Here is a 25,745-nt window from a genome sequence, read left to right on the forward strand (position 1 = left end):
ATTTGACAGATATTTGGAGAGTAAGAAATCCAGGATTTAAGAACTTTTCCTGGTTTAACCTCCTAGGACCTGTCGTCCACATATGTGGACATCATATTTTGGGTTATTTAGACCAAAATACTCAATTTTGCTCTACATGGGCCTGATATCCACTTACGAGTACATTATACTGCTACTGTTCTATCAAAATTTTAAATGAATATCCTCATATATGGCTCTTATTTTTCTTAAAAATAAAAATAAGGTTAAAAAAAATCTGGTAATTCTTTGTTTTTTACATTCATCGGGCCCCAATGTGCCCAAATATCAAAGAGAAATTAAAAATGCTGCCGTGGAAGAGTTTGGGTCTTAGGAGGTTAAACCAAATGGAGCTTGTAAGTCTAGAATAGACTATTGGCTAGGAAGTTTCTTTTTTTTCCTGTCCCGTTTGGCTCTTTTGCATCAGAATTGTTGTCTAAAGGCAAAGAAAGATGCCCAACGGATTTACTTTACCAAACTGACCATCCTAGCCTTGCCGTAATGGTCCATTTGATTCACCTTTTATTGTTTATTTTATTTTCACTTACTGAATACGGGACAGACTTGACTGGGGGAAAGAAGGGGAGAAAGAAAGAGGGAAAGAGAAACAGCTGAGAAGAGGGACGGGGGAGAAGGGCAAAAGACAAAAACCAACAGAATGAGCAGAGAAAAAAAAATGCATACATCAATCACCTGGATCACCTGCTGAGAAAGAAAAAAGAAAACAAGCAGAAGAGAACAAGAGTAATAGAATAAACAACATCACAATGATATATGGGAATATGACAGTAAATACTAAATGTTAAACATTATTGTGCAGCACATAAGATCAACAGAACACAGTGTGCTTATGGTAGGAGCCAAAAAGGGTGTAGTTTGTGGGTGTGATCACCCGTGTGTACACCTGTGAGCATGGACGCGCTTGTTTTTAAAAGGTTCCTTCATGTAATGATCTGCTAGAGGGTGTGGGGGGGCCACAGCCCCGTCCTCCAGGGCATGAAGCAGGTGTGGAGGAGATCAAAACTCCAGACATCCAGAGGCCCCCAGAACACAAGAGACCAAGGAAGACCAACAGAGGGGCAGCCGCGCCACTGTCCCAGAAAGAGCTGAGGAGAGTCCCAGATGAGGGCTCACTCAGCAGCCGCGGAGCAGAAGCCAGGGGGAGTTGCAGTGACGCGCCCGTGAGCTCCACCGGCAGCCAGCTGCGCCTGAGTGACCGAGCCCCAGGCTGAGAGGCCGGGGGCACCCCACCTCCGAAGTGGCCCGAGCGAGCCCCAGGCTCCAGGCCCCGATAAGCGGCCGCCAAGGAGTGAGCCGGTGTGTACCTGGACGCCCATCCCCGGACACAAAGAACCACCAACGCACCGATGTCTGAGGGGGTCTGCCACTGGCAGGGGAAGTGGTGGTGGGTGGAGATAGGCCTCCAAACCTTGGAGGGCCTGAGATGTCCCCAGAGAGGTGGCGCCTGACACCCAACCTGACATATAGACACAGACATACAGGCACACACAGATACAAACATCCATTCCCACCCTCATGCTCTCATATGCACTTACTCCACACTCAACCAACGTGGAGACAGACATAAAGAGACGCTGTACACACGATCACACTCCCCAAGCGTACTCTACAAACCGGGTCTAGGTACCCTTGCCCCTGGAGGGGGGAACTGCACCCAGACCCAGGTGGTGTTTCCCTTTTCCCTGCGGTGGGGGGAGGCAGACCGCCCCGACTCCGCAGCAGTAGGAAGGCTCCACACTCCAGACCGCAGTCGGACGGCCAACTCCTCCTCCTAGCCCCCCTGCTCCAGCAGGCCGCAGAGAATGGGGGTGAGAGAAGACTCCAAACCTCCCTCCACCCGCTCATTGTAGTGTTGATGCATGTGTGTTCTAAGGTGCATTTAAAACCCAGGAGGGCATGGAGCTACCTGCCAGAGAGCAGCAGGTAAGCGCATGGTCCCTCCTGCTAGCCCTCAATGTCTACGTGTATTTAACATTGAGAGGTGGGCAACGACGCCAGGGGTGAGGTGTACACCCTGATGGTAATTTGGACTCCGTGTATCGTGCCCACCCCCAAGATCCTATATGTATGTGTAATGAGAGTGTGAGTAATGTGAATGTCTAAGTTGTGGGATAAAATTGAGGCAGAGGCAGCCAGAAGGGGACAGAGGGGGGGGGGGGGGGGGGGGGGTAGCCTCCTCTGCACCCTGGTGACATACCCCTACTCCAAGGCCCTGCATGTGTGGGTGGTTGTGGTGGAGCGGGAAGAGGGAGGCAGCTGGAGATGGGGAGGGAAGGAAGGGAGGGGCAAGTGACCCCTCCCTGGGGCCAGCTCCCCCGCTGACCCCAGTAGGCACGCCCATACTCCGCGACCCGCCAGGGAAAGGGGGCCCAGGCCCATCCAGACCGGGGCCCAGTGCAGCAGCGCCGCCCGGCCCCACAGAGCCCGGGACAGTCCACCCAACCCCACCACAGAGAAAACTGCACCCACCCCACCATCCACTCATCTTCCAGACTACATAAGACAATAAACACCCAGGCTGAGATCTTCCTCCACCTCTCCTGTATCTCCCCCTCCTGCAGAGGGAGCTCCTGAGGAGAGGACAACATTCTTAACCGCACTGTAAACGTTGTGATGTCAAATGCACCTCTTTCTGATCATTGCTTTATTGAACGATGCTTAGAATTGGAAATTAGACAATCAAATAAAAGAACTTATTGGAAGTTCAATGCCAAACTTTTACAAAATGAAGACTACTGCAACATAGTCAAAAAAATTATAAAAGATATTATGGCTGATCATTTAATTGTAGGATATATCAGTAAATGGGAATTCATTAAATTCAAAATTAGAGAATTTAGTATTCAGTTCAGTAAAAACATAAGTCAAAAGCAAAGAGAATATGAATGTAAATTATTCCAAGAAATTACTTATTGCTGTAGTAAAGATGATCTAAATATCCTTTTGTGCGTTCACAGGCCAAGTGGATTGAGGAGGGGGAAAGAAATTCTTCATATTTTTTTAATTTAGAAAAGAGCAGACAGAAAAGAAATTTTATATCTTCCCTGTTAATTGATGGCATTGAATGTGACGACCCTAAAATTGTCATGGTCCTGAGTCTGAGGACTCAGTGTTTTGTGTTTCCTTATGCTTTTGTTCATTCCGAGTGTGTATTCTGTTGTGATTTTGCCATTTGTTAGGTTTCTGTTCTTTGCCTGCCTGCTCCCACTTCTCTGTGTTCCCTCTGTCTGTCCATGGTGTTATTGTGTCTGCTCATGAGTCTGCCTGTCATGTTCAGTGTCCTGTCTGATTCTCTGTGTCAGTTTCCTGTTTTATTCTGAAAGTTCATGTCTCATGTCAGTGTGTTCAGTTTTACCTCTCCCCTGTCTCGTTAGCCTTATTGCTCCCAGCTGTGTCTCCCTCCTGTGGCCCATTCCCTGATTACTCCCCGTGTACTTAAGCCCTGTGTTTTCCTGTGCTCTCTGTTGCGTCGTACCCTCAACTAGCTGTGTGTTCTGCTTCTATGTTCCCAGTGTTTGGTCTCCTGCTCCAGTTTAGTGTTTCTTTCCAGTGTTTCAGTCCTTGGTTCCTCTGTTCTGACTTTTGGTTTTCTTTTGGTGAGTTTAGTTTGTATGAGGTTTTTTCCAGCAATAAAGCTGCGCCTTAAGTTTCACTTCCGTGTCTGAGTTCTGCATTTTGGGTCCACCACTCCTGCTTGCCTGCCACACAGCGATTCATGACAGAACGACGCGACCAGTAATGGATCCAGCGGACTCACCGTGGAAGCGCAGCTCCCGTTTTGACGGGACTCGGCTAGCGCTTGGAGGGCCTCCGTGCTGCCGCTCCTCACTAGCTGCTTACCCTTCGGTCCACTCACCTGCTTCCTCTCCGCGGACGCCCAGGTCTCGCAGAAAACGCTCCAGCCGGTCCCGGGAGGATTACTACGAGCCTGCAAGCAATCAGCTCACGCCTGCACAAGCCTTCTACAAGATGTTAGGGATTATTATCGTGCCGCCCGACTCACCCAGCGTTTCCACTTCACAGCAGGAGCCTGGGACTCTTCTCGACCAACCGCCTAGGGTGAGTGACAAAGTCCCCCTACATTCGCCTTCTGTGTCGAGGGATAAACGTACCGTTTCCCCCAAGGCCGCTAACGTCGGCTTCATGAACTCTAGATCTTCTGTTCCTCCTGTTCCAGAAAATGACAGTATTCATTTTGAGAGCGATCGTTTCCGCTTTGGTTCAAAAGACTGTGCTTCTGATGCTCCTTCGGACCCAGGAGTTAAGACTGTTTCATCTGGAACTGTTTATTCTGGAGCTATGTTTATTCAGTCAGCTGCCCGTCCGCTTTCAGCTCAGTCCCCTGCTCAGCAGCCGTCTGTAGCTCAGTCTCCAGTGTCACCTGCTCAGCAGCCACCTGTAGCTCAGTGTCCTGTGTTTCCTGCTCAGAAGCCGCCTGTAGCCCAGACACCAACTCCACCACCACCATTTTCGCCCCAAGCTCTGTTAGCCGCCCGGCCCGAAGCTCTGTTAGCCGCCCGGCCCGAAGCTCTGTTAGCCGCCCGGCCCGAAGCTCAGTCGCCACCTCCACCACATTCAGCCTCGCTTCCCATAGCACAGTCACATCCACAGCCTGACTTACTACAAACCTTATTTCAATCCTTAGCCCAGTCAATAGCTCAGTTGGTAGAGGAATCATCAGCCTTATCGTCAGCTCGGTTTCAAACTTCACAACCATCATTTTCCCGACCTTTTCCTCAGTTGCCCTCAGCTCAGCCACCTATACAGCCATCATCTTCACCTACACCTCCGGTACAGCAAGCTATGTCTATCCAACCCTTACAGAACTGTTCCACAACCTTGAATTCTAATCAGAGAGACAAACCAAACAATATTGTTATCAGTCCTCAAAAGCTGGCCAGCTCTGAGACTGAGATTCACTCCAGGGCCTCCCCAGAGGCTGGGTTTCAGCCCCCAGCAGACTCTGGACCCCTGGCGGTTAAGAAGCCAGCTGAGGACCGCACCCGGCCGTTGCTGCCTGAGCAGACTCAATGCTCTGTGCAGCTGCAGTCTGCCATGTGTTTGCCAGAGGCCCGTGTGCCTGCTGGTCCTGTTCTGTCCCTGCCAGAGGCCCGTGTGCCTGCTGGTCCTGTTCTGTCCCTGCCAGAGGCCCCCGCGCCTGCTGGTCCTGTTGCGTTCCTGCCAGAGGCCCCCGCGCCTGCTGGTCCTGTTGCGTTCCTGCCAGAGGCCCCCGCGCCTGCTGGTCCTGTTGCGTTCCTGCCAGAGGCCCCCGCGCCTGCTGGTCCTGTTGCGTTCCTGCCAGAAGTCTCCGCACCTGCTGGTTCTGTTCTGTGTGTGCCAGGGGCTCCAGTGCCCACTGGTTCTGAGACTGTTTTTGCTGGGGGGCCCGAGGAGCCCGTCCAGCCTCCTTTCTCGTCAGCTGGGGGGCCCGAGGAGCCCATCCAGCCTCCAGCTGCTCCACCAGCAGCCTCATCCACGCTTGCAGCAGCAGTTTCATCCATGCCGCCACCTGCTGCAGCGCCTCCGTCTGCATCCTCCACGCCGTTGCCTGGCCCGGCCTCTGCTGCATCCTCCACGCCGTCGCCTGGTCCGGATTCAGCATCCTCAGCGTCGCCTGGTCCAGCGCATGCTTCGGCTTCATCCGCTTCACCTGGTCCAGCCCCCGTGTCTTCATCCTCGCCTGGTCCAGCCCCCGTGTCTTCATCCTCGCCTGGTCCAGCCCCCGTGTCTTCATCCTCGCCTGGTCCAGCCCCCGCATCACCTGCAGTGGCCTCCTCGTCAGCTGCTTTGCCTGGTCCAGCTTCAGCATCCTCGTCAGCTGCTTTGCCTGGTCCAGCTTCAGCATCCTCGTCAGCTGCTTTGCCTGGTCCAGCTTCAGCATCCTCGTCAGCTGCTTTGCCTGGTCCGGCTTCAGCATCCTCGTCAGCTGCTTTGCCTGGTCCGGCTTCAGCATCCTCGTCAGCTGCTTTGCCTGGTCCGGCCTCTGCTTCTGCTTCAGCCTCGCCTGGTCCGGCCTCTGCTTCTGCTTCAGCCTCGCCTGGTCCGGCCTCTGCTTCTGCTTCAGCCTCGCCTGGTCCGGCCTCTGCTTCTGCTTCAGCCTCCCCTGGTCCGGCCTCTGCTTCTGCTTCAGCCTCCCCTGGTCCGGCCTCTGCTTCTGCTTCAGCCTCCCCTGGTCCGGCCTCTGCTTGCGCCTCCCCTGGTCCGGCCTCTGCTTGCGCCTCCCCTGGTCCGGCCTCTGCTTGCGCCTCCCCTGGTCCGGCCTCTGCTTGCGCCTCCCCTGGTCCGGCCTCAGCTTGCGCCTCGTCTGGTCCGGCCTCAGCTTGCGCCTCGTCTGGTCCGGCCTCAGCTTGCGCCTCGCCTGGGGCTGCAGGGGCCACGCAGCCTTCAGGTCCCCTACTACCACCTCCACATCGTCGGTCATCTGCCAGGCCGCTTGTTGGGCATCTCCGCCACAGTGGACGCCCTCCTGAACGCCGCCACTGCCTTCCGCGTGGCCGGCCTCCGGACTTGTTTCCACGCCGCCGTGGCCGTCCGCACGGTCGGCCCCCAGAGCTGTTTCCACGCCGCCGTTGCCGTCCGCACGGTCGGCCCCCAGAGCTGTTTCCACGCCGTTGTTGCCGTCTGCACGGTCGGCCCCCAGAACTGTTTCCACACCACTGCCTACTGCGTGGCCGGCCTCCGGACCTGCCCCACTGCCGCTGCCTTTCACACGGTCGGCCCCCGGAACTGAACTGTTTTGGCCTCCGGGTCGGCCCCCTGACCTTGTCCGTCTGGGCCTTTTCGGACTGTGTCCCTCCGTCCTGGACCCCCACCGCCCGCCCTGGTCGGGTCGTTTTCTGTTTTTTGGTTCGTGGGGGGGTTTTTTGGTTTTGGTCCGTTTTTGTGTTTCTGTTGGGCTGTCTGGTGCCAGCCCTTGAGGGGGGGGTACTGTCATGGTCCTGAGTCTGAGGACTCAGTGTTTTGTGTTTCCTTATGCTTTTGTTCATTCCGAGTGTGTATTCTGTTGTGATTTTGCCATTTGTTAGGTTTCTGTTCTTTGCCTGCCTGCTCCCACTTCTCTGTGTTCCCTCTGTCTGTCCATGGTGTTATTGTGTCTGCTCATGAGTCTGCCTGTCATGTTCAGTGTCCTGTCTGATTCTCTGTGTCAGTTTCCTGTTTTATTCTGAAAGTTCATGTCTCATGTCAGTGTGTTCAGTTTTACCTCTCCCCTGTCTCGTTAGCCTTATTGCTCCCAGCTGTGTCTCCCTCCTGTGGCCCATTCCCTGATTACTCCCCGTGTACTTAAGCCCTGTGTTTTCCTGTGCTCTCTGTCGCGTCGTACCCTCAACTAGCTGTGTGTTCTGCTTCTATGTTCCCAGTGTTTGGTCTCCTGCTCCAGTTTAGTGTTTCTTTCCAGTGTTTCAGTCCTTGGTTCCTCTGTTCTGACTTTTGGTTTTCTTTTGGTGAGTTTAGTTTGTATGAGGTTTTTTCCAGCAATAAAGCTGCGCCTTAAGTTTCACTTCCGTGTCTGAGTTCTGCATTTTGGGTCCACCACTCCTGCTTACCTGCCACACAGCGATTCATGACAAAAATTTTGGAGAATGAAATTTATACATTCTATTCCAATTTATACTCCTCACAGTTCTCCCGAGCAGATTGTGATGTCTTTTTTGATCAAATAGATAATCTGATCCCTAAAATTGATGAATCATTTAAGGAATTTTGTGAATCTGACTTTAGAATTGAAGAGTTAGATGCATCTGTTAAGAAAATGGCGCTTAATAAATCCCCTGGTCCAGATGGGCTTATAGTTAATTTCTTCCAATTTTTTGGGGAAGACTCTTGATAGATTCAGAATAGAAACTGGTAATTGTGTATTTTGTGAAACAGAAGAGGATTTGAACCATCGATTCTTTTTGTGCAATTTTATACAAATATTCTGGTTGGATTTTCATACCTGGCTTTATTCCATTGGGATTCAAATTACCCCATTTACCTTAAATATGATATTGTTTGGAGTGTTTTTGAAAGAAAAGAAAGCTAATTATGGTGTTAATGTGTTATTAATCTTGTGCAAGCAATTTATACATAAATGTGGGTTTTTTAAGACCAAGCCAACACTAGCTTATTGGAGAAACCACCTAAACCTGTTGGTTAAATCTTTGACTTTAGTTAAAAAGAAAAAGGCTGCTTTTTTGTTTCCTTTTTGGAAGATTTTGATTTAGTGAGTTAATAATCTGTTAAATTATATGACCCCATCTTTATATCTTCTTTTTCCTAGGAATGAAAGTTGCTAATATGTAAGCAATGTCTATTCTCTGAATGTGTAATATATGGTGCATTTTGTTTGTATGTTGATTTTGCTAATAAAACAAAAAAAAAAACAAAAAAAGCTTCGTGGTGGTCCCATATATCCCAGACTTCATAGCGCGGCGGTGGGTGTGGATAATTTTGCCGCAGACGGCAGAAGCGGAGCAGCCAAAGAGTGAACTTTTTAAAGTAAGTACTGAATATTATGTCACTTATTTATGTGCGAATGTTTAATAATGAAGAACATTAAAACATTAATGTTGGCCACATGTCGGCAAAGTTACAAACATTAGTGATGTTTGTACTTACTTGGTTTTAAAGCCTTTACTTTCAAATATACGCCATTCAATAGTCGACCTTAATCCTACAGAGAATGTGATGATTTTATGGATAATTAAAGTCAGTCATATATCCACAAACACAACAAGCTGAAAGTCAGTGATGCTGCTCGGTTTGCAGTCCTGAATATCACGGCACAAGCAGGATCCACTGCACTGTTAATGTTAGAATAGAATAGAATTCAACTTTATTGTCACTGCACATGTCACAGGTACAGGGCAACTGTTATGGCCCTGGCCATAATCTGTTTTGGTGACTGTTTCTTTGTCCATGTCTTTAAGTCTTTGCAGGTCCCTGAGTGGATGAGCTGACGGCTGCTGATTGGTCCCCTGGTCATGTGGTCTCTGTCACGGCGAGTGAGGAGAGCTGTGTGAAAATAATAAATGAGGATCCAATCGCAGGCAGTAGTGGAGAAGTGAAGGTGGTTTATTGAACACGAAATAAATATGGACAAACAGCAAATGGAGCACGAACTAAACTAGACTGGAAACAACTAAACTACAGAGCACAAACCTGGACAAGAATGAGAACGAGCAGAGGAGATGGACAGCAGGGAGAACACACGAGCGAGACACGGTGGTTACACAGACAGACCAGCAACTACAATGACGGAGGACACGACTTAAATACACACAGAGAAACACGGGAATTACACACAGGTGGTGGACACAGCTGGGAACAATCAATAAGACGAGACAGAGGTAAAACTGAACACACTCACATGAGACGCAGACCTTCACAATAAAACATCACACGCAGGCTCGACATCGAGAGACAGACAGGAAATGACATATGAAACTAAACCCGCATCTTAAACCCAGATAAACAGAAACATGGAACTCTAATAATAAACATCATAATCATCATCATAAACACAACAAGAGAACAAGAAAACAATCCCCGATGCAAACTAAAACCAAAACATAATAAAACTCAAAATACTGGGTCCAACCTGACCCCGGCCTCCAAAACCTGTGACATTGGTGCCTGTGACTTTTGCGACTTTCTGAGTTCTGTATATAGTGTGTACATTAGTTTTCATTGTAAATAGCACTGGAACAGAAGGGGTGAGCTGCCTTATTGTTTTCCCTTGCACTGTTTTTCTCCTGTTTATCTCAGTAGGGAGTTAGGTGTAGCGCTTGTCTTTTGTTTGGTTTTTGATTTCACATAGGGTTTTAGATAGCACCTCCTCCTGACTTAGCTTGTTTTGTTTGTTATTTTGGCCTTTGTTCACCCCGGAGCTTCATTTTGCAGTGTAGAAAAATAAACCACCGTTCACTAAGAAATTGGTTTTCCCTCTGTGTATGGTTTTGGGGACCAGGGCGGGGCAATCTTTTCAAACTTATGTTGCGTTCCTGTACCCCTAGACTGGGGCGTAAAGTGGGGGCTCGTCCGCTCTTTTCTTTTTGGTCATTGTGTTTTTGGGTTGTCTGCAGTTTTTGGTTGGCAGTTTTCTTGTAGTGTTGGGGGTGATCTAGTCACAATGACTTTTGACGTGGATGATTTTGCACTGCAACCCACCATAGATAAGTTGGATCAATGCTCAAAGGCAGATTTGTTGTTGGTGGCAAAGTTGTTTAATGTTAGTGTGCCTTTACATGCTAAAAAGGCAGAAATTAAGCAGTGCCTAACAGCACAGCTGGTGGATAAGGGGGTATTTGCAAAGTCGAAACCTCGGCCGGTTGAGGCGACTGGAGGTTTGGTGGTGGATGCGGGGGCAGAAGCTGCTGCAACCATCCCACAAGCTGCCAGTGGACGGATGACGCCAGGGGCGGAGGCTCTTGCTGCCATTCAGATCCCAAACGTTAGCCCAGCCGGACAATTAACAGGATTGGTTAGTGAGGATCTTAGGCTCGCCCTTCGCCTGAAAGAGGTGGAGCTTGAGGCTAAAGCCAAAGAAGTTGAGCTTATGCATCTCCGCATAAGGGCTATGGAGCTGGATCCTTCCCGACAACGCAATGTTACCTCTACCCCGGTGAGTAAAATTGTGAGTAAACCTTCTGATTCATTCTCCTCTGACCAATTTGATGCAAGCAGGCAAATTGCTTTAGTGCCACCTTTCAGAGAAAGTGAGGTTGACTCTTACTTTAATGCCTTTGAACGCATCGCAACCACTTTGAAATGGCCCAAGGATGTGTGGAGTTTGTTGCTGCAGTGTAAATTGGTGGGGAAAGCACAGGAAGTGTGTGCAAGCTTATCCACTGATGACAGCCTGGATTATGAAATTGTGAAATCCACTATTTTAAGGGCTTATGAGCTAGTTCCAGAGGCATATCGCCAGAGGTTTCGGTCGTGTGAAAAGTCTGACAACCAAACACATGTAGAGTTTGCCAGGGAGAAGACTCTTGTTTGATAAGTGGATAGTTGCAAGTAAAGTGAAGGACTTTGCTCAGCTGAGAGAATTGGTCCTACTGGAGGAATTCAAAACGTGTCTTCCAGAGAATGTTGTTGTATATCTCAATGAGCAAAAGGTGGATTCGTTGTCTAAAGCTGCTGTTCTCGCAGATGAGTTTGTGTTGACCCATCGCGTTACGTTTCCAGCTGTGTGCCGTGAATGTGCTCCATTGTCTAAACCTGCGAGGAGTTTGAGGGTTTCTCCTAAGCGTCAAACACGCCCTGATCAGGTCCCCATGACTGTCCGAGAATGCTTTTATTGCCATGATACTGGCCATCTCATTGCCAATTGTCCGTCGCTCCAGAGCAAACTCACACATGGAAAAAGCCAAAAAGCATTGGTTTTGTTCAGTCGGTTTCTACTCCTAATCCCGTCAGTGATGAACCAGGAAATGACAGTCTTGACAGCAGTTACCGACCTTTCATTTCACAAGGGTTCGCCTCACTGACTGGAATAGAGGAGGATCGCGTGCCGATTGTAATTTTGCGCGACACTGGGGCTGCCCAGTCTCTCATTTTGGAAAGTGCGTTGCCTTTTTCAAGTAACTCGTTTTGTGGTGCTGATGCTCTCGTGTGGGGAGTGAAAATGAGTGTGTTACGAGCTCCGCTGCACAGAGTTTTCCTACAGTCGCCTCTCGTTTCGGGCCCGGTAACAGTTGGGGTGCGCGCTCGCTTGCCCGTGCAGGGGGTTACTATGATTCTGGGGAATGATCTAGCCAATGGAAAAGTTTTCCCAATCCTTGAAGTAATTGAAAACCCCATCGATGATTTTGTTTTTGTTTCTGAGCCTGCTGCTGACAGTCTGCCCTCTGTTTTTCCTGCCTGTGTTGTCACGTGCGCCCACAAGCGCAAATATGGTGATGTTGACTTGTCTGACTCTTTACTATGTTCTGAAGCTGTTCCTGAGAAAGCTGAACTGCCTGTGGAAAAAGCTGAAAAATGTGTGTCTGATAAAATGCTACCCGCTACACCTGACCTATCTTTTGAGGTAAACAAAACAGATTTTATTCATGCGCAACAGAATGACCCGACTTTGGCCAAATGTTTACTCGCCGCAAATTCCAGCAATCAGAATCCCCGTGTCTACAGCATTGAAAATGATGTGTTAATGCGCAAATGGCATCCTCCCTCATCTAGTGATCTTGGCTGGAACGTATTTCAACAAGTGGTTGTACCGCAAAAATTCCGACCCCAAGTACTCAGCCTCGCACATGACAGTTTCTCTGGACATTTAGGAATTAGGAAAACTTACCATCGTATTCTGCGTCACTTTTTTTTGGCCAGGTTTGAAGTCTGATGTGACCAAGTACTGCTGTTCTTGCCACATTTGCCAGGTCAGTGGAAAACCCAACCAGGTTATTCCTCCCGCTCCATTGCATCCAATCCCGGCTTTAGGGGAACCATCTGAGCACATAATCATTGATTGTGTAGGTCCACTTCCAAAAACAAAGTCAGGACATCAGTACATCTTGACTTTGATGTGCGCCGCCACACGCTTCCCTGAGGCTATTCCGTTACGCACTATCAAAGTCAAATCCATCGTCAGAGCATTAGTAAACTTTTTCTCCACTTTCGGTTTGCCTAAATCAGTTCAAACGGACCAAGGGTCTAACTTCATGTCCAAGATTTTCGCTCAGGTCTTAAAATCGCTGTACATCAAGCATCAAAAATCCAGTGCGTATCATCCCGAATCACAGGGTGCGCTTGAGCGTTTCCACCAAACTTTAAAAGCCATGCTATGAAGAAGCCATGAGGAAGTTCTGCCTCGAGTCAGGAAGAGAGTGGGACGAAGGTCCGCCACTTCTCCTTCTAGCGGTGAGAGAGAGTGTGCAGGAGTCCACGGGTTTCAGTCCCGCAGAGCTGGTGTTTGGACACACAGTGCGTGGTCCCCTGCGGCTGCTTAAAGAGAAATATCTGTCCGACACAGCTACCCCCGAGCAGAACGTATTAGATTACGTAAGTTGATTTAGGGAGTGTCTGCATAAAGCATGCGAAATTGCATGCGAGGGTCTTTCCGCGTCTCAGGAAAAAATGAAAAGAAAATTTGATAAAAAGTCCGTGCAGAGAAAATTTGAAGTGGGTGACAAAGTGTTGACTCTCCTACCCGTTCCTGGATTCTCTCTCCAGGCAAAGTTCTGTGGGCCCTATGCTGTTCAAGAGAAACTGAGTGACACAGATTATGTTATAGGTACCCCAGACCGTAGGAGAAAGCGTCGTGTGTGTCATGTTAATCTGATGAAGCCTTATTTTGTTCGTGATGCAGGTGTAAACTCCTCCTCATCCCCCGCTGCGCTGTCTGCCGTGCCGGTAGTTGTGCCGGCATCCCCGTCTCAGTATAGCCCAGAAAGTGATGGCTTAGTTTTCATTTGTGCTGAGGGTTGCTCCCGACTCAGAAATGCAGTTTGCATCCATCCAGAAGTGCTTTAGCCATGATATAGATATATTACAATATATATTAGCAATAATATAGATATGTAAGTATATTACAGAAATGGGTCTATTACGGTATGTTATAATGTACACGGTATGAAGGTATGTTATGAATATGCTATAACTATAAGTATGTACAGGCTATGAACAGGATATAAACATGAAAACTATACAGAAATATGAAATATGCAAGTTGTAAACAGTTGTAGAATTAAAAATTATCGTATGATTATTTACACAGAACTATACAGTAGTGCAGTTAAGATAAGTGAGGGTGTAGATAGTTTCTACAGAGGCTATATAAAGTGCTAGTGGTTGTGAGTGGTGGTTCAGTCCATGTTATTATTGCGTGTTTGAGGGTACAGTTGTCCATTGTGGGGGTGTGTATGTCCAGTCCATGTGTTAACGTGGGTCAGATGTCAGGAGGCAGAGTTCAGGAGTCTGACAGCTGTGGGGAAGAAGCTGTTCCGGTACCTGGTGGTCTTAGTCCGGAGGCTCCTGTAGCGCCTCCCAGAGGGCAGGAGGGTGAAGAGTCCATGTGATGGGTGACTGGGGTCTTTGATGATTTTCCCAGCCCTTTTCAGACACCGCTTCCTGTAGATGTCCTTTATGGCAGGAAGTGGTGCTCCGGCGATGCGCTGGGCAGTTTTCACGACCCTCTGCAACGCCTTCCGGTCCGAGGCAGAGCAGTTCCCGTACCAGACTGTTATACAGTTGGTCAGGATGCTCTCGATGGTGCAGCGATAGAAGTTCAACAGGATGTCTGAGGACAGGTGGTTCTTCCTCAGAGTCCTCAAGAAGAAGAGGCGCTGGTGAGCCTTCTTGACCAGCTTGGAGCAGTTGGTCGTCCAGGTGAGATCCTCGGAGATGTGGACTCCCAGGAACTTGAAGCTGCTCACACGCTCCACAGCCGTCCCCTTAATGTGGATGGGTGGATGTGGGTCAGCATTCCTCCTGTAGTCCACGATGAGCTCCTTGGTCTTCTCGGTGTTAAGCAGCAGGTTGTATTGAACGCTGAACTGAAGTCTATAAACAGCATTCTGGCGTAGGTGTTGTTGTTGTCCAGGTGTGAGAGGACAGAGTGCAGTGCGATGGAGACTGCATCCTCTGTGCTCCTGTTCTGACGGTATGCGAATTGGTGGGGGTCCAGGGTGGGGGGGAGACAGGATTTGAAGTGTGCTAGGACCAGCTGCTCTAAGCACTTAGTGATGATGGGGGTGAGTGCTACTGGGCGGTAGTCATTGAGGCAAGATGGGTTGGAGTTTTTGGGTATCGGGACGATGGAGGTGGATTTGAAGCAGGCCGGTACCACAGCGTGGGCCAAGGACAGGTTGAATATGTCTGTGAGCACTCCTGAAAGCTCCCCAGAACACGCTCTGAGAACACGCCCGGGGATGCCATCAGGACCTGCAGCCTTGTGGACATTGATCCTGCTCAGCACCGCTCCTACATCGGTGGGGGAGAGAGTCAGAGCTTGCTGGTCTGGCGTCACGTCTGCTTTGGTTGTGGTTGTGGGGTTCCCTCGCTCAAAACGAGCATAAAAGTTGTTGAGCTCGTTGAGGAAGGAGACATCAGAGGATGCGGGGGAGGGTTTGGTGGTCCTGTAGTCTGTAATGGTCTGGAGTCCTTGCCACATGCGTCGGGGGTTGGAGTTGGAGAAGTGTTCTTCTACCTTCTTTTTGTAATGGTGTTTGGCTTTTTTTTAGCTGTGTTATATTGCTGCCTCTGTTCAGTGGTGTCGAGCCAAACGGACTTTAACGTGTGTTTGAACGAGCTGACGGTTCACTCGTTAAGCTGAAAGAAAGATGCTTTAATCACAGCAGTCACACATGTGTCCACTGCACCATCTGGAACTCTTCTTGTTTACACTCGTAATAACACAAACACTAAATCCTGCTTCTCTGGTGCTGTTGTGTAGCAGTGTGTACACCTGAGACTGTCACCTGTCTGTCCTGCACTCTCTCTCTGTTTCTTTCTCTCTGATTGTGGAATAAAAGTATGAACATGTGTTTATAAGTTACACTTGTGTTTGAATCCTGCAGCTTATCACACATTTGATTTCCATGTGTGACGACTGCAAGTGTCCAGAGTGAGGACAGACTGAGGGACCCACTGCTGCACATCATCTGTGAGGCTTTGCACCCCTGATGATCCACCAGGACAAACTCAGCAGTGTGTGAGGAAGAGGAGGAGGAAGAGCCAGCAGCAGCTGACAGATGGAGAGAATAGACAGACTGTTCCCTGTTTGTGAAGGACTGCTAGGAAAGTTTAACAGAACTGTCTGTGCTGAATCAGTCTTATTAGGTAATGTTCAAATAATGTGATCATCCCAGTGTGTCAGTGTGGGAGAAAGTACTCAGGGCCTTCAAGTTACACACTATGAAAGGCAGCAACAAGTTTAATGTTCAGAAACCTAAAGTCTGTATCAGCAGCAGAATGGAGCTAAAATAAATGTTGGTTTCAGTTCTATGAAGCTTTGAGTATTTTGGATCAGTAGCTGCTGTGTGTGTTGCATCATATTGCTGTAACTGTTTATATGCTTTATATATTCTGAGCTAAGTTGATCTATAGTGTTACATCATATTCTATAAGGATGTTATGTGTTTGTGTACTTTCTGCCCAGTTTGACCCATTTAGCAGACGTCAGCCTGTTTAAGGCTCTGATATCTATTCTGTGTGACTTACAGCAGTTATGACATGGTCTGATTTTCTCACCCAATAAAGGAATATTTCATATATCAGTCTACTCTTCATTCTATCAGACACAGTTATCACAGCTCGTACATTTGCTTTTTACACATGTATGTAAGCATTGAGCCAAATTTAGTAATGACAACATGTTAAACGAACAATATTTGTCTCTTATGTATAATACATCTATATATGCACTGTCAAAGATACTCATCTTTGAGTGAAGATTTAAAGTGATAGGAAATATAAATAAATGCAACTTGAATCTTTGACACAGAGTTCAAGCTCACTGCTGCAATATATCCTGTAATACAGTGGTCCCCAACCCCCGGGCCTCGGACCGGTACCGGTCCGTGAGTTTTTTGGTACCGGGCCGCGAGAGTTGAGGCTCATGTGTGAAATGTATAGTTTTCAGGGTTTTTATCGGTTTTCAGCGTTATTTTGTTATCGTTTTTATCGTTTACCGGGTTTTTCTGGGTCTTTTCACGTGTGTTATGAAGGGTTAGGGTTAGGGTTAGAGTAAAGGAATACATGTACCGCCGTTACGTATTTAAAATACAAAATATGAGTAACTGTATTCCGTTACAGTTACCGTTCAAAAAGGTGGTATTTAGAATACAGTTACTTTGTTGAAATAAATGGATTACACTGCGGTACTTTCCTGTTTCATATTGTCGCGGGTCAGGACTGTTTGGGTTTTGTTTGACAGCTATGTGCTGCTGTTCCAGGCGGCAGCGTTACGGTTGCCATGGTTACAGGGCGACGCCCTCTCTCTCTCTCTGCGACTGTGTGTTTCCTGGGTGAGAGAGGCCTTTTCGTTGTTGTTGTTGTTGTGCTAAGCTAACAGGCAGAATGCTACAGGCATGGCCCTAAAGAATGTAGCATCATGGGCAGTGTAGTCCGTGCTGCAGGGAGAATGGACTGCCATACACGTTAATGTGTCTGTGAGCGAGGGAGGGAGAAAAAGGGGAGTGGAAAAGTATGAGTTGTGATCGAACTGGAAGCATGTAAATATAATAATAACCACTGCAGCCAAGAAGAGTGCCTGACGAGCCCAGTTGTAAGTAAGCTATTAAGACTCGACTGTACACCGTGTTCGTGTTTTCCTCCGAAAACAATAAGTTCCGTTGGAGCAGCCTTTCAACGCCTCTCTCTGTCTCTCGCAAGAAAAGTTGACCCACACAACAAAGTAAAGCTATTTTTGGGCTACGAGCCGACAGGGACCCCGCCGTATTAGTCAGAGGTCCCTTTACTACAGTTCGGAGTCGCGGACCTTCACTTACAGTAATAAATCACAGCAATAGTACATTCAAGTACTGTAGTTGTAAAAAGCATGATAACATATTAAGTAATCAGAAGTATTCCGTTACGTTACTCTCATCGAGTAACGTAACGTAATACGTTACAGAATACATATTGGGGCATGTATTCTGTAATCTGTAATGGAATACATTTTAAAAGTAACCTTCCCAACACTGGTTATGAATAAATCTTCTTTTTTTCGGTACCAGTACTAGTTTTATTTTGTTGTATTTATCCGCGACACCTTAAAGGCCGGTCCGTGAAAATATTGTTGGGCATAAACCGGTCCGTGGTGCAAAAAGGTTGGACACCGCTGCTGTAATATATCCTGTAATATATATATATATCATTATAATCTGACAACACATATAATATTGGCCATATTATATTTACATTACCACAGAGAGATGATTTTAGTCTCATGAACAACATTAACTAATTGTTATTTACGAATGTGGCAGGATGAATGTTATCCTTCGGTCCAACCCACTTTCAGCCTGGCCCATTAGGGGGCGCTGGTATAAATAGTGGCCATTTGAGTGTCTCTGCGTCGCTTGCCTGTGATCTCCTTTTTGGTCACCTGACTTCCCCTCGGTGTGGTGGAGATCATTTGCGGGTTATTCTTCTGAAGCCTCCATCGCGGTTGGTCGTAGCTATAGAAGCCTCCTCTGAGCTATTCTGCTTACGTTCTGTGACCCGGCTTACTTGGTACGTAATCAACTTTTGTTACGCTCTCTGCCTTCTATTGTTCTTTTATAGTAATTATTTATTATGTTTCGCAGGAAGTGTGGACCTTAGTTTTGCGCCAAGCTACGCGAACTGAAGTGCTGCTGTTTTGCCTTGCTGTGCTTTTACCGTCTGTTCCCGTTGTGAGAATTCTTTCCCTGCTGCTGTCAGCTTTTACAGTGGACGTCGGCGTGGACAACGGCCATATGCATGCCGGTTATCGGAGTCAGCTGGCGTGCATATTGATTGACTGTTAACTTATCGTCGTGTGGACGGCAAGTTGGAGCAGTACGGCGATTCCGTTTGCTCCAGATTTTAGAGTTTTATTCAGATTGTATGTTGTTTTATTGCTTTTTGATTTGTAGTTTGGATTTTCTGTTACATCACTGGTGGGAGGCCCTTTTTCTAGCTGTGGATCACCAGTGTGGTCCTGCAGTTGGGTTATCCCCCGGTGCTACACATTAGTTTGTTGTAATATATTAACATTTTCTTTGTTTCTTTTATTCAGATGCGGAGTGCCGACGTGGAGGAGACTAGGGTGCCTTGGTGGTGGGGTCCCTTGAGTGTACACACCTGCCTTGTCTAGTTTATTAGTGTGAGTGTGTGATAGTGTGTTGCACTTGTGTTTTGGTGTGTTTTCTTTCTTTAGTTGTGTGTGGCATCCCTGCCCCTCCACTGGTAAGCCTCAGCTCTGAATACCTTTTTAAGCATATTTGTATTTGAATATTTATGATTATGTTTTTATTTGGTGTTTTAAATAATTACCAATAAATTGTCAATTTGTTTATTATTGAACCTCGTCTCTGGATTGAGTATAGCGAACCTAAGTGCCTTTTTGGTGATTTAGTGTCATTTCCAGTATTCTCTGGGTGAAATTCCCAGGGTGGCGTTGTCGTTCTTTAAAACTGAAGAGTATTTACTTTATATCCCAACCTCGTCTCGCCACAAACTTGGCGTTGTTGTTGACAGGATATACTCTTTAAAACAGAGACGTGTGTTCTTCTTTTTTTGTTTGGTGTAACGTAAATTGTTTTTTTATATTATTTTGTACAGAATAAAGGCAAAGCAGCAGCTACTTTGGTGTGGGATTTCACAGCTGTGTTACAGAGATGGAGGAAGAGTTACAGGAACTCAGGGACTTGATCGCGCAGCTGAAAGCAGACAATGAGAGGCTGCGTCAGGAGAGGGCTGTTGGGTCAGGTACTAGTGCTACACCTTCTACTTCAACTGCATCATCTGTGAACCCCCCAACGGCTGGTGTCTCTGTAGCAGAGAGACTAGTTTTTGTGCCCCGTGACAGAAAATGCCCTATGTTTAGAGGAAAATCAGGTATAGGGTTGAATGAATGGTTGGAGGAATTAGAAGGTTGTGCTAGAGCACGTCATTTGTCTTTGGCTGATAAAGCATTTTTCCTGTTTGACCACCTAGAAGGAGAAGCACGTGAGGAGATTAAATATCGCTCTAGTGCAGAGAGGACTGATCCTGCTAAGATAATTACTATATTGCAAGAACTTTATGGCTGGATGTGGTGCTAGGTCGGCTTCAGCAGGAAGGTTTAAAAGCCAAGCTTGCCAAATGTGCCTTTTTCCAGCGGGAGGTTCGCTACCTAGGCCATGTCATCTCCGATCAAGGTGTCTCTACGGACCCTAGCAAGGTGGAAGTGGTGGCTAACTGGCAGCCTCCTAAGACTGTTTCGGAACTACGCTCCTTCCTTGGGTTTGCCAGCTATTATCGCCGTTTTGTAGAGGGTTTTGCCAAGTTGGCGGCACCTCTGCATAGACTGGTGGCAGAGTGGGGAGGCAGAAAATCAAAGAAGAGGTCAGAGCATGGTGTCGTGGAGAACTGGACTGCAGAGTGTGCTCAAAGTTTTGAGGCATTAAAGACTAAACTGACAACAGCACCAGTGCTCGCTTATGCAGATTTCTCTTTGCCTTTTATTTTAGAAGTGGATGCCAGCCATGCCGGCCTAGGGGCAGTGCTTTCCCAGGAGCAGGGAGGTAAGGTGAGGCCAATAGCCTATGCCAGTCGGGGTTTGAGGCCCACTGAGCGCAATATGCTAAATTATAGCTCAATGAAGCTGGAGTTTTTGGCACTTAAGTGGGCCATGACTGAGAAATTTAGAGAGTACTTGTTGGGCCATAAGTGTATTGTTTACACCGACAACAATCCTCTTAGTCACTTGTCTTCTGCTAAACTTGGGGCTACTGAACAGCGCTGGGCAGCTCAGCTCGCTTCGTTCGACTTCGACTTAAAGTACAGGTCAGGAAGGAGTAATAAGAACGCAGACGCTTTATCTCGCCAGCATCCACCTGATCCTCAGGAGATTAAAGCCATGGTTCCTGGTACAGCCTTGCCTGGACCTCTTCAACAAGCCTTGCGGCTGGGACCAGCTGAGGTATCACAAGCTGCCATTACGGTTTTGCCCCATCTCACTACTCCTGATCTTCATGCCCTCCAACAGGTCGACCCAGTGATAAAGGAGATCTTGGTGTTCTGGAGACGGAAGCAGCGACCCAGCTTTGAGGAGCGGCAGCAGCTTGCTCCACTTGCTCTGGTGCTGCTACGACAATGGGATCGTCTGATTGAAAGGGATGGAGTTCTGTATCGTCAGGTTCATCTCCCTGACGGTGCCGAGGTGGTACTTCAGCTTTTGCTGCCTAGTGCACTAATTGAGCAGGTGTTGACTCATGTTCATCAGGAGCACGGCCATCAAGGTGTGGAAAGGACCCTAGCGCTTCTCCGCTCACGGTGCTACTGGCCAGGTATGTCTGCTGAGGTAGCTCGTTGGTGTCAGAGATGCGAACGTTGCCAAGTTGCAAAAGACACCCAACCAGCAGCTCAAAGTTTCATGGGACATTTGTTGGCTTCTCGACCAAATGAAATCTTGGCCATTGATTACACCTTGCTCGAACCTTCCCGGAATGGGCTGGAGAACGTTTTGGTGATGACTGATGTTTTCAGCAAGTATACATTGGCTGTCCCCACTCGTGACCAATGTGCTGCTACAGTGGCCCAGGTTCTCGTGACTGAGTGGTTTTCGAAGTTTGGTGTACCAGCGCGTATCCATTCCGATCAGGGTCGTAACTTTGAAAGCTCCCTGATCCAGCAGCTCTGCAGGTTTTATGGTATCGAGAAGTCCCACACTACTCCTTATCATCCGGCTGGAAATGGTCAGTGTGAACGTTTTAATAGGACTTTGCACAATTTGTTGCGGACCCTGCCAGTGTCCAGAAAAAGAGACTGGAATGTATGTTTGCCCCAGTTACTCTACTGTTATAATACCACTCCCCATCAGGCTACTGGGGAAACTCCATTTTTATTGATGTTTGGGCAAGAACCCAGGTTGCCAGTGGACTTTCTGTTGGGCAGAGTACCGGACCCCATCAGTGGAGATGTGCACGAGTGGATTCAGGAGCATCAAGCCCGGCTACAGGTTGTACATGAAGGAGCCAAGGAATGATTGCAATTGGCTGCCGACCGCAGAAAGAGGCACCATGACAAAAAGGTGAAAGAGGCACCATTGAACGACGGCCAGTTGGTGTTCCTGCGCGATTTGAGTGGAAGAGGGAGATGTAAAATCCAAGATCGATGGAAACCAGCGGTATATAGAATCCTGAAGGCACCTAAAGGAGGTGGGGTAGTTTAAACCATCGCACCTGCAGATGATCCCAGCAGCGTGAAGCATGTTCATCGTACCTTGTTGAAGGCTGTGATAACGGCAGCCATACCATCAGAAGGGCCTGCTCCAAGCAGTAGCCCACGTGGCCCAGAAATATCCTCCCCAGAACCAGGACATGACTCATCAAGTGACAGTGACCTGTTATTCCTGAGCGTAGGAGCTCCTCAAGTAAATGTTTCACCATCTTACAGCCCAGTGGCAGTGATTCCAAGTAGCCCTGAGTTGTTGCTCCGGCCAGAAGACCGAACTTCCGATGTCCCAGCCACTTGTACAGTTACTCCGAGTGTAGCACCAGTTCCATCTAGCTCTCTTCCTGCTCCCTCTACGAGTTCTGATACAAGAAATGTGGTGGTGCGAAAAACAACCCGGTCCACAGCTGGCCAGCATTCAAACATCCATCATCTCCCAAGACCAACAGGGGAGGTGGCACAAGGGGCTGCTGATTCTATTTCTGAGCTTAGGGTACATGCTGTCTCTGCATTTTTTAGTCCTTGGGACTAATCTGGGTGTCTTTTCATCGTCGGGGCGACGATGCAAGAAGGAGGGGTAGAATGTGGCAGGATGAATGTTATCCTTCGGTCCAACCCACTTTCAGCCTGGCCCATTAGGGGGCGCTGGTATAAATAGTGGCCATTTGAGTGTCTCTGCGTCGCTTGCCTGTGATCTCCTTTTTGGTCACCTGACTTCCCCTCGATGTGGTGGAGATCATTTGCGGGTTATTCTTCTGAAGCCTCCATCGCGGTTGGTCGTAGCTATAGAAGCCTCCTCTGAGCTATTCTGCTTACGTTCTGTGACCCGGCTTACTTGGTACGTAATCAACTTTTGTTACGCTCTCTGCCTTCTATTGTTCTTTTATAGTAATTATTTATTATGTTTCGCAGGAAGTGTGGACCTTAGTTTTGCGCCAAGCTACGCGAACTGAAGTGCTGCTGTTTTGCCTTGCTGTGCTTTTACCGTCTGTTCCCGTTGTGAGAATTCTTTCCCTGCTGCTGTCAGCTTTTACAGTGGACGTCGGCGTGGACAACGGCCATATGCATGCCGGTTATCGGAGTCAGCTGGCGTGCATATTGATTGACTGTTAACTTATCGTCGTGTGGACGGCAAGTTGGAGCAGTACGGCGATTCCGTTTGCTCCAGATTTTAGAGTTTTATCCAGATTGTATGTTGTTTTATTGCTTTTTGATTTGTAGTTTGGATTTTCTGTTACATCACTGGTGGGAGGCCCTTTTTCTAGCTGTAGATCACCAGTGTGGTCCTGCAGTTGGGTTATCCCCCGGTGCTACACATTAGTTTGTTGTAATATATTAACATTTTCTTTGTTTCTTTTATTCAGATGCGGAGTGCCGACGTGGAGGAGACTAGGGTGCCTTGGTGGTGGGGTCCCTTGAGTGTACACACCTGCCTTGTCTAGTTTATTAGTGTGAGTGTGTGATAGTGTGTTGCACTTGTGTTTTGGTGTGTTTTCTTTCTTTAGTTGTGTGTGGCATCCCTGCCCCTCCACTGGTAAGCCTCAGCTCTGAATACCTTTTTAAGCATATTTGTATTTGAATATTTATGATTATGTTTTTATTCGGTGTTTTAAATAATTACCAATAAATTGTCAATTTGTTTATTATTGAACCTCGTCTCTGGATTGAGTATAGCGAACCTAAGTGCCTTTTTGGTGATTTAGTGTCATTTCCAGTATTCTCTGGGTGAAATTCCCAGGGTGGCGTTGTCGTTCTTTAAAACTGAAGAGTATTTACTTTATATCCCAACCTCGTCTCGCCACACTAGCTAATGTTGAAATGACTGTTCAGTGCAGAAATGAAGCCCAACAGTCATGTTTTACAGTCCCGTGGTCTCAGCCTCAGATACTCAACTAATCAAAGCGATGTCATGAAAAAAATGAATGACCAAAAAAACATTTTTCTCCTTCATTTCTGTCACACAAAGCCGTATGAAACGTTTCTCGCGGTTCGTGTCATGGTTGCTAGGCAACCTGAACAGCGCAACGACGGGTAGACCGTCCCATTTCACAGGCCTCGCACTTCCGCACTTCCCGCACTTATAGTACGCACCGTCCGTAATACGCGTACTGCACGTACTCCAAGCGTGCGGTCTCTTAATTGGGACACAGCCATTGGTTCGTACAGTGCTCTTAGAAAGCCTCACCTTTACACACCTGTAGTTATTGTGGTCAAACAGCCTTTGTCTCACCTGGCCATAAAACTTCTCCAGAAAGTGTTTGGCAGGACATTTCAGCCAAGCTTGAAGGAAAACAAAGACTGACTGTGTGCATATATGAGGCATCTCAGGAGCCTGATGTGTTTGTGGGCGTTGGCGTTTCCTCCTGGACTGTGGCTCTGACACTCATCTTCTGTCTAATCTTATGGACATATTTGTTTTGAGCTTGTTTTGTCTGCACTGGCCTGCATATTGTTAAATGTTGGTTTCCTTTTTTCAGATCTTTCTACACTGTATATATTATTCTGCTGCGTGCACTCTTGTATGCCTCTGCTTCTGATATCCACGGTTCACTTGTGTCATACAACACAACAGAATGTCCTCCTGTTGCATGATGTAACCCACATAAAAACAAAAAGAACTGCATCTATAACTAAATCGGAATCTTAAATTCCAACCGGAGCGTGTCCGTGAAGGCATCGAGACGCGTCACGATGCACGCCACGCCGCGAGGCTGCACGTGCCTGTTGTGACCAATCCTATTCGCGAGGCACTATTATATGCCTTCCGGGTTGTCGCCTCGAAACGACGCGGGGGAGAGGCGTTAGCGGATGGAAGGGGCGATATGGGGCGATCATGGCTCAAGAGTTGGGAGTTCGCCTTGTAATCGGAAGGTTGCCGGTTCGAGCCCCGGCTTGGACAGTCTCGGTCGTGTGTCCTTGGGCAAGACACTTCACCCGTTGCCTACTGGTGGTGGTCAGAGGGCCCGGTGGCGCCAGTGTCCGGCAGCCTCGCCTCTGTCAGTGCGCCCCAGGGTGGCTGTGGCTACAATGTAGCTGCCATCACCAGTGTGTGAATGTGTGTGTGAATGGGTGGATGACTGGATATGTAAAGCGCTTTGGGGTCCTTAGGGACTAGAAAAGCGCTATATAAATACAGGCCATTTACCAATACAGGCCATGGAAGCAACAATATTTTGATACCGCCGCGGGTAGATGCGTGGGGTTCGTATGTGACATCGCACGTAGTGAATGTGCAGGCTAGTGGTGCCCTGGAGAGACCACAGCGACACCACTACTTTGGATGGCGAGCTAGGCCCAACGAGCCAGAACCCCAGCTACAACTTCCTGCGGTCTGGTAGGAGGCTGCTGCGGCCTACACTCTCCCCTCTTGGTTTTCAGTCCCCTAAATCTCACTTCCAAGATTTCAGTCTTGGAATCTTAGTGCTGATCATCATACTTCCAATTTCAACCTGTCTAGACTGTCATACGCGTTGGACTTATATCAATCATGAAATAAACTTTATGGACATTGTTTGCCAGAGGTTGGACGAGGTTGCTGCACCGCTGTGCAGCGGATATTTTACAAGCTTGAATTATGTTTTATCTTTTCCTGTCTGCAGAATTTGTAAATATTGGTATTTGGTAATTGCACTTTATTTTCACTATAAATAATAACTGTAATCACAATATCTGTGGTTGTATGTTTATTGTACTTCACTCACCTCCTAGAGCCGAATCTGATATCTTCTGAATTAGCCCAACTACTCATAACCAACTTAAATTATTTTAGCTTATGTACTTGCTACAATGATATGCACTTATCCATGTGTTTTACTTAATAATATTCTCTTTATTATATTTATGTGAACTCAATCGAAATTTTATTAAAACCCTTTGAAGTTATAAAG

General features: G+C 47.7%; 2 long non-coding RNA genes across 3 annotated transcripts; both read left to right on the top strand.

Annotated features, from left to right (window-relative positions):
* Nucleotides 1-17,943: 17,943 nt before the first annotated feature.
* Nucleotides 17,944-19,005, top strand: LOC309719317. Its single transcript, XR_014280219.1, has 3 exons — nt 17,944-18,192; nt 18,267-18,544; nt 18,719-19,005. It is a non-coding gene; the product is annotated as an uncharacterized lncRNA (long non-coding RNA).
* A 3,600-nt stretch (nt 19,006-22,605) lies between these two features.
* Nucleotides 22,606-23,499, top strand: LOC309718195. Of its 2 annotated transcripts, none has more exons than XR_014279909.1 (3): nt 22,606-22,696; nt 22,771-23,048; nt 23,223-23,499. It is a non-coding gene; the product is annotated as an uncharacterized lncRNA (long non-coding RNA). The 2 variants fall into 2 exon arrangements; XR_014279910.1 differs by having other exon boundaries at nt 22,771-23,002.
* Nucleotides 23,500-25,745: the final 2,246 nt, after the last annotated feature.

This window comes from Aulonocara stuartgranti (assembly GCF_965226115.1).
Source record: "Aulonocara stuartgranti genome assembly, chromosome: 12".
NCBI classification, from domain to species: domain Eukaryota; kingdom Metazoa; phylum Chordata; class Actinopteri; order Cichliformes; family Cichlidae; genus Aulonocara; species Aulonocara stuartgranti.